A 9728-nucleotide genomic window follows, 5' to 3' on the forward strand; every position below is an offset into this window, starting at 1 on the left:
GATCTCGTGGCGCGCTCACAGTGGCTCGAATACAAATGTTGATAGACATGTAGTATCCTCGACACCAGTGTGACCTTCAACAACTCAATATTGTTTTAAAGGAAAAAAGTTGCTGTAGTATAGCTAACCTTCTAAAAAGGATGTCCTTGCGGGCGACCACACTGTAATTCTCAAAACGTGTAGGTGGCAATCTAGATTATGAGCACCTGAATGTGTGTGTTTTGGCCCTAGCAATTGAGATTATTGGTTTGATTCTACTTGCATCTATTTCTTTTCAGGGATCATGGAGCACACACGAGTCCGCACTCTAAACTCTATTGTGACTTTATAACATTCTAACACATCAACAGCCCTGCTCGGTCCCAGGTGAGGTGTTACTCAATCAGTGAGCTGTACCAGCAATGAAGGGTCAGAGCCTACGCACTGGTAGCCTACATCCTCCCGCCGTCGGAGCAGTGAGGGCCACAAGTCCGAACTCTTGCCTATGTCTGTTAGTAAATGTATGAAATGAAAAGAGAGGCAGTGATACCTGCCTTCCTTTGCAGTCCTCCTGGGTAGAGGTCTAATAACATATCATCACATGTACAGGGAGCAGTCTGTCATCTGGCTAGACATGAGCAATAGGTCAAACCCAGACTTGTCACGGACAGCTGAGCCACCCCTTCCTCCGCTGAATTACCTTTGGTCATTGCAGCCATGAGAGATGCTTCTCATTTATCATACACAGCAAATCCATCCATTAGCTTTGGTGGAGAAACGGATTGCTCAGCTGAATTATCCTTCGCTCCCTGTAGAGAGCAATGTGGTTCTTCACAAACAGCAAAGCTAACTCTTATTTGGCAAATTCAGCAATATTTTCCACCATTTTTCACAAACATCTGAGCTATTACGTGCTTTACTGATTCATCTCTGGATAGGTCAATATTTGTCTGTCTGAGTTTTTGTCTCCATGTCTGTCCTGCATGTCTGTTTACATCTACCACAGGGAGTCCTACGACAGAGACCATTCCAAATAAGGAATCTGGGGGTCAGAAAGCCATGACCCAGGAGCATTTGGGAAAGAGAACCCAGAGACAATTACTCTGTCATAGTCAGGGGAAACAAGACAATGAGGAGGCATGGTATAGGGAATACTAGGACATAGGGCATCTCACACAGAGTGACAATGGGTCCGGTGATACCAGGCAAAAGAAAGCAGGGATATTGGATTTAAAAGTAACCTAAGCAGGGCAAGAAAGCAACTGCTCTGTCCCAAATACTGGAAGACAGGAATAAAAGAACCCAAGATGACATGGCTCACTAATAACCTAATCAGGACTTTTACAGATCAGACCAGAAACTAATGAGCTACCAACAATGCATTATAGAGACTACCACACAACCACTTAGCTTGTTTCAGTGGGCGCAAGGTCCATCACCATAGCCACAACAACACTGCTGTAGAAGATTTATTGCAGCAAGTCCTGAAGCACTCTGCCGCACACCCAGCAGGGATAACTCATCATATACCACCTACCCATACAGGTGACGTTGGTGGGTTGTAAGGCGTCTCATATGAAACCACCATAGGGAAAACCCTCCTCCTACTAACTAGATATCCCACACATTCTCAGGTCACAGGAAGATTGAATGTACTTTCTCACCTCCTCGACCAAGAAACACCTTCTGTTGGGTACAAGAATGAGTCTGCTCAAAAGAATATAAAGTGCCAAAATGCCATGGGATTTGGTAATGCTGTGCCACACTAAATCTACATAACATTAAAATATTAAATGATTGTGACTCACAGCATTAGATTACGCCTAGTATCAATGGGACTTGTTTTACTTTGTTGTAGCTGCCTTGGACTGTCTGATCCTTTATTGTTCACAATTTACGCATATCAAACACTCCTATAGCTATGGATCTATGAGGAATATCAACAAACACAGTTGTCAATGTTAATTGTATTGATATGTATTGAGGACTAGTTTCAGATTCCATTCATTCTACTATTTAGTTTGATGAGCTATGGAGCCAATCCATCCTTACAACCGTTTTGAATTTGGCTGTAGCTCCTGTTAGTCCAACGCAATTCAGCATGGCAGTTATTCACTTCCCAGGAACAGCTTAGGATGTTGTTTGCTCATTGCCTTAACTTTCGTAACATGGTTGCTGGTTTCGAGTGCCACCCTGGGAGACCACAAACACTAGAACACTAGAACACTGCATGGTCAATACCCAACTGGTATTAATAATCAAACATTTTCAGCTAAGATATTTACTCTTAACGATGATAACTTTGTTTCAACTTCTCTCATCACATTTATTTTGAAAACAGAACCAACATAAATATTTAAAAAAAAACAAGGCTGACCATTTGAAAAGCTGACAACAGAATCTGTGACTCTATTGACGCAAAGAAGCAGTCTCGTAAATTAGTTGGAAACTGTGTGCACCATGGTATCTGAATTAAACAATCTTTAAGTACCAAAAATATAGTCTCCCTCATAGGCAATCCACTTCTACTCAGGATATGCATGACTTAAATGTACAAAAATCAAAACTGATCCAGTGGCACACCATTTAATACCATCTTGTGAATGAAAGTCTTGGCACAAGATATACTGTTCAAGTCTGAATACCCCTGGGGAACTAAGGCTGATTCACAGGTATAAGAAGTCCAGAATTTAGCAGCAGATGACTAGACCCCCACATCAACAAATTAAAACAATAACATTCTCTGCCCTGAAATAAGGAACATTTATTTTTAGTCCTGCAATACATATTCTGGAAAGATTAAACCCTTTTTTGGAAACAATGCTAACTAAAAAGAAAAATATGATAAACAGCTAGCAGCTCTGTAGCAGCTATAAAAAGGACCTCAGGCCTTATCCACAAACTGTACTCAGTAGTACACATTCTTGTACTACAAAATGTACTACAAAACATACAACAAAGGATAGTTTTGCCCATGCTTATATGAGCAGAGTTCTCCACCACAACTGTGGAGTCTCTGCACATATAGGTATAGATTTCAGGCATAGATTTTAGTGGCAAAATGTGGGAGGGACACAGGGGAGTGGGTGGTAAATGGGCAGACTTACTACTAAAGTGGATGGAATTTGAACGGGGTTTAACCATTTAGATGCTGATTTTTGCCCCCTCACAAGCCCTTTTTGGCCATTTGGGGTAGTTTATGCTTAGGGCTCCATAACGTTTTTTCCACATAAGGTATCCACGCCAAATTTGTGTCCTGTTTTCCAACATCCCAGGGATTGTAAGGGTATCCAGGGTCCAGGTTTTGTTGTGATGGTCAATTGACAGAAGCAGTATACCAATACATCCACTAGACCCTTCTGGTTGAAGGGATATAAGGGGTTTGTAGGTTCTCCAAGTACCCAAGGTACCAAAAACCAACAACTGAGGTGCACCGTAAAATGGTTTTACATTGAGTACTGAGTTTAGACCAATTCATAAAGCGAAATATAGAGAGCGAAAAATGGGTAACAAGAGAACGCATGTATTTCTGAAACGGGCACAAGATATACAGTTTAGGATCAGTGGTTATTTCTACATCTCTGACCATGTGGGTACCCATACTAGCGTATAATTTAGATGGTATTTTTTTAAATATAATCTTTCTCATACACTGGCTTACATTTGAAAAGGCCAAATGTATTGAAAACCAATAAGTAATAACAAATATTCTACTATTCTATGCTCCCACAAATCACATGATAAAAATGGTACCTCACTTGTGTGGGTAGGTCTAGTGCAACAGGAAAAGGCTCACAACACAACATGAACACAGCACTTTTTCCACCGAAAACTGACCCTTTATTCCAATGTGAGTAGCTCGTGATTTTAAACCCTAGCTCAGACAGCACCTAGGGAAACCTAGCCAATCTGTGCATTTTAGAAAAAAAGACACCTAAAGGTATGCAGGTTGGGATGACTTGCATGACTTCAAGTACGTTTTTTACCCAGAGTGTCATGCAAAACTTAAACTTTGACTAAACAAACACATTTTCCTCACATTTCTCTGATGGGAAGTTCTGGAATCTGTGGGGAGCCACAAACGTCCTTCCACCTGGCATTGCCCCAGGTCTCCCTGGTACTTCTCTTGAGTGGGTAGGCCATGTGCCTGCAAAAGAAAATGGCCCAAAACGCAACATGAACACAGCACATTTTTCCACTAAAAACGAAACCTTTTTTCCAAAGTGGGTAGCTCAAGATTTTGGGCCCTTGCTCAGCCGGCACCTAAGGTAACATAGCCAACCTGAACATTTATGAAAATGAGACACCTAGGGGAATGCAGAGCTGACTTGCATGGCTTTCACCATGTTTTCCTACCCACAATCCCTTTGCAAACCTTAAACTTTGACTTAAAAAAATACATTTTCCTCACATTTCTGTGATGGAAAGTTCTGGAATCTGTGGGAAGCCACAAACTTTCTTCCATCCAGCATTCACCCACGTCTCCCAATAAAAATGGCGCCTCACTTGTGAGGGTAGGTCAAGTGCCTGTGACAGGAAATGGCCCAAAATGCAACATGGACACATTGCATTTTCCACTGAAAACAGAACTTTTTTCCAAAGTGGGTAGCTCAAGATTTTGGACCCTAGCTCAGTCACCCCCTAGGGAAACCTAGTCAATCTGTAAACATTTTTAAAACTAGACACCTAGAGGTATGCAAGATGGACTGACATGCATGGCTTTCACTAAGATTTTACCCAGAATCCCTTGTAAACCTCAAATTTTGACAAACAAAAGCACATTTTTCTCACATTCTTGTGATGGAAAGTTCTGTAACCTCCACAGAGCCACAAACGTCCTTCCACCAGGCTTTCCCCCAGTTCTTCTGATAAAAATAGTACCTCACTTGTGTGGGTAGGCCAAGTGCCTGAAACAGGAAACGGCCCAAAATCCAACATGGACACAGCACATTTTTCCACCGTAAACTGAATCTTTTTTTGCAAAGTGGGCAGCTCAAGATTTTAGACCCTAGTTCAGCTATCACCTAAGTAAACCTCGTGAACCTGTAAATTTTTCAAAAAAAGATACCTAGGGGTATGCAGGGCGGGCTGACTTGCATGGCTTTCACCACATTTGTTTACTCAGGTTTCCTTGCAAACCATAAACTTTGACCAAAAACACTTTTTCCTTACATTTCTGTGATGGAAAGTTCTGCAATCTGCAGGGAGCCACAAACTTCCATCCACCCAGAATTCCTACAGGTTCCCCAATAAAAATGATACCTCAATTGTGTGGGGAGGCAAAGTGGCTGTGACAAGAAATGGACCAAAATGCAACATGGAAACAGCGCATGTTTCCATAAAAAACAGAACCTTTTTAACAAAGTGGTTAGCTCGAGATTTTGGACCCTAGCTCTGAGGGCACCTTGGGAAACCGAATCAACCTGTAATTTTTTTTAATGCAGCCACCTAGGGGTTCGCAGGGTGGGCTGACTTGAATGGCTTACACCACATTTCTTTTACCCAAAATCCCTTGCAAACCTCAAACCTTGACTAAAAAATACATTTTCCTCACATTTCTGTGATGGAAATTTATGGAATCTGCGGGTAGCCACAAAGTTCCTTCCACTCAGCATTACCCCAGGTCTCCTGATGAAAATGGTACCTCCCTTGTGTGGGTAGGTCAAGCACATGCAACAGGAAACGGCCCAAAATGCAACATGGATACAGCACATTATTTCACCAAAAACATAACCTTTTTTCTAAAGTGGGTAGCTCAAGCTTTTCGACCCTAGCTCCGTCGGCACCTAGGGAAACCTGTACATTCGTGAAAACTAGACACCAAGGGGTATGCAGGGTGGGCTGACTTGCATGGCTTTTACCACGTTTGTCTACCCAGAATCCCTTGAAAACCGAAAACATTTGCTAAAAAACACATTTTCTTCACATTTCTGTGGTGAAAAGTTCTGTAATCTCCACAAAGCCACACCCTTCCTTCCACCTAACAATCCCCCAGGTCTCCTGATAAAAATGGTACCTCACTTGTGTGGGTAGACCAAGTGCCTGTTACATGGAGGGGCCTAAAATGTATCGTGAAGATAATGATAACTAAAGTGGGTGTACTAATTATTCCTTGGATCTGGAACCATTTAAGGAAACCTATCAAACTCAGACATTTCTGAAAAGTAGATATCAAGGGGAGTCCAGGGAGGTATCTCTTGTGTGCGTTCTCCAACTTGTCCTGATAAAAACGCTACCCCAGTAGTATACTAGGACCTAGTGCCTGTTACAGGAATGAATCGCATAAGGGTCAGTGGTGGTCCTTGAATAAGTGCTACTGTTGACCATGGGGTGATCCATTCCTGAAGCAGACACTAGGCACAGGCACACAAGTGGCGTAGTGTTTTTATCAGGACAAGTGAGGAAACACTGGGTGGTAGGAATTCTGGGGATCCCTTCACATTCCTGTAGCTTATGTGACAGATATGCAAGGAAAAATAGCGTTTATATTCAGTGTTCCACCTTAGAAGGGTATTCTGGGTAAGAAAACTTTAGGGAATCCACACAAGCCACCCCTCTTTGGACTCTCCGAATGTCTAGTTTCCAGAAATATCTGGGTTTGGTAGGTTTCCTTATGTGGCCGCCAAGCCCAGGACCAAAAACGCAGGTGCCCACCTTACAAACCAGGTTGGTTTGTGATAGATAATTTTGATGTCTCCACAATACATTTTGGGTTGTTCCCTGACCCAGCCACTTTCCCACCCACACTAGTGAGGCGCTGTTTTTCTCAGGAGACTCAGGGAAATGCTAGGTGACTTTGATGGGAAACTGCCAAAAATGCAACATGAACACAGCACATTTTCCCACCAAAAACTGAACCTTTTTTCCAAAGTGGTTAGCTCGAGATTTTGGACCCTAGCCCCTAGCACCTAGGAAAACCTAACCAAGCTGTACATTTTTTAAAAACAGAAACCTAGGGTTTTGCGGGGTGGGCTGTCTTGCATGGCTTTCACCCTGTTTATTTTTTTTTTACCCAGAATCCCTTGAAAACCTCAAACTTTGACTAAAAACACATTTTCTCACATTTCTGTGATGGAAAGTTTTGGAATCTGTAGGTAGCCACAAAGTTCCATCCACCCAGCTTTACCTCAGGTCTCCTGATTAAACTGGTACCTCACTTTTTTGGGTAGGTCAGGTGTCTTTGACAAGAAATGGCTCAAATGCAACGTGGATACATGGCTGCCTGCAGATTCCAGGACTTTTCCTCACGGAAATGCAAGGGAAATGTTTTTTTTAAGCAAAGTTTGAGATTTGCAGGAGATTCTGGTTAAAAAAAAACTGATGAGAGCCACACAAGCCATGCACCCGTGGTCTCCCCTGGTTGTCTGCTTTTCAAAAATGTGCAGGTTTGCCAAGGTGCCAGCTATGCTTGGGTCTAAAATGCGCAGCTACCCTTAATGACAACAAAAAAAACAAGGAGTTCTTAGTAAGTGCCATGGTACCACCACAATCAATCAATCAATCAATCAATCGCATTTATAAAGCGCGCTACTCACCCATAAAGGGTCTCAAGGCGCTGGAGGGGGGGGGGGTCAGTGCTCGAAGAGCCAGGTCTTGAGCTGCCTTCTGAAGGAGAGGTGGTCAGGTATGGCGCGAAGGTGGCTGGGCAGAGAGTTCCAGGTTTTCGCTGCTAGGAAAGAGAAGGATCTTCCTCCGGCGGTGGCTTTGCGGATGTGGGGTACGGCTGCCAGGGCCTGTCCGGTCGAGCGTAGAGTGCGCGGAGGGGTGTAGAAGGAGACGCGGTTGTTGATGATTTTGGGTCCGAGGTCGTGGAGGGCTTTGTGTGCGTGGGTGAGGAGTCGGAAGGTGATCCTCTTGTTGACTGGGAGCCAATGAAGTCTCTTCAGGTGTCCGGAAATGTGGTGGTGGCGGGGTATGTCCAGGATGAGTCGTGCGGCAGCGTTCTGGATCCGTTGTAGTTTCCTCTGCAGCTTGGTGGTGATGCAGGCGTATAGGGTGTTCCCGTAGTCCAGGCGGCTGGTGACGAGGGCGTGGGTGACGGTCTTCCTGGTGTCGGTGGGGATCCAGCGGAAGATCTTGCGGAGCATGCGGAGGGTGTTGAAGCATGCCGAGGTCACCGAGTTGACCTGTCTGGTCATGGAGAGGGATAAGTCCAGGATGAAGCCGAGGTTGCGTGCGTGGTCGGTGGGTTGGGGAGTGCTGCCTAGGGCGGGGGGCCACCAGGAGTCGTCCCATGCGGCGGGAGTAGGGCCGAGGATGAGGACCTCCGTCTTATCTGTGTTCAGTTTCAGCCGGCTGTCTGTCATCTGTCTGCCACAGATATAAATCTGGTTCTAGTTAGTCAAAGATAATCCACCATTCACACTGATTGGTTTTAGCACCTCCAGAAACTCTAGTTCAAAACATAAATACTTATCAAAGGATCGCCTTCTGAAGGAGAGCCATAAAGTCTCTTCACGGCACCAGTAGCTCTATGGCCCATTCACACACTATCTACCCACAACACTTTCATACCAAAGTCCATGGGCCCAATCCAACCGATCAGTGCACTCACATCAACTTACCACTGCCAGACAAGGCCTCATCACATTCATAAGCCACAGGATGGAATAAGTTTGACTACATTTTACCACCTGTCAAGTAACCGCCACCTTCTCCCTGAACATTACTGAACACATGCATAGTGAACCTTTACTAATAGCTCCCATGACAGCCACGCTCAGGAAGATGTGTCTTTCACGCGTCTATAGCGCTCTCAATGTGCTAAATCCAGTTTGTGGAGGCAAGCTGGATGTGTCTGAAAATGCCTTGTGAGACCTATTCCTCAAACTGACTAAGGCAGTCATGCTGGAGAATTTTCACAAAGTTCCGGAAAGAGAAAGTCATAAACTATGAAGAAGGGTAGTTTTTGGCACAAAGGGTAACCATGAGAACAAAGCATATGTCCCATTCACCCTTTTGTGCAATGTCATGACTGTAATGCACTTATCATACAGCAAACTGAACATCTACTAAGTTCTGACAGAGGATGAACATGGCAAGCAGGTCAAATAGTGACCCATATGTGTCATAGTAATTCAGTTCGAGCGTGGCACCAATGGACTTGAATCCATAGGTGTAGATCATGTCCTGGCATGTGTATCTGTACTACCTTTACTATCTGCTCCCTTAACTATGCAATATCCCTGGGAAAGCACACCTACTGTAAGCTTTTCTTACCCATTCATGTCTTTGTTCCGCATCAGAGTCCTGACTAATCCTGCATAATTACAGAGTGAACCTATACTAATGCCTTCCATCCCCAGCTACTTGAAGTTCAAGAAAACATGTCTTTCATGCACCATCAGCCCAATTAATGTGCTAAATCCAGCTCCTTCAAGTTTGTGGATGCAAGTTGGGGGTGTCCGAGGCCTATTCTTTGAATTGAGCAAGCATATCTGCAGTTGAAACTAAGGCAGACATGCTGATGAATACTGCCTAAGGTCTCTTAAGTAAAAAGCTAAACAAATATTATGTGGAACTCATTCACCGACAATTCTACTTTTCCCTTGAAAGTGAAACTACAAATTCAGTTTGCACATTTTCAAAGCAAGAAAAAATGTTGGTGAACATGTCCTACAGGACAATTGTTTGACTTATTGCACTTACTCTGGGTCTCGTTTCCAATCAGGGTGGTCCTTGTGTAGCATACATAAGTTCCCTAACGAGCACTTTAAAATTCAGTGACAACTTTTTGCCACACAGGGTAC

This window comes from Pleurodeles waltl, chromosome 2_2, assembly GCF_031143425.1.
Source record: "Pleurodeles waltl isolate 20211129_DDA chromosome 2_2, aPleWal1.hap1.20221129, whole genome shotgun sequence".
Lineage (NCBI taxonomy): Eukaryota > Metazoa > Chordata > Amphibia > Caudata > Salamandridae > Pleurodeles > Pleurodeles waltl.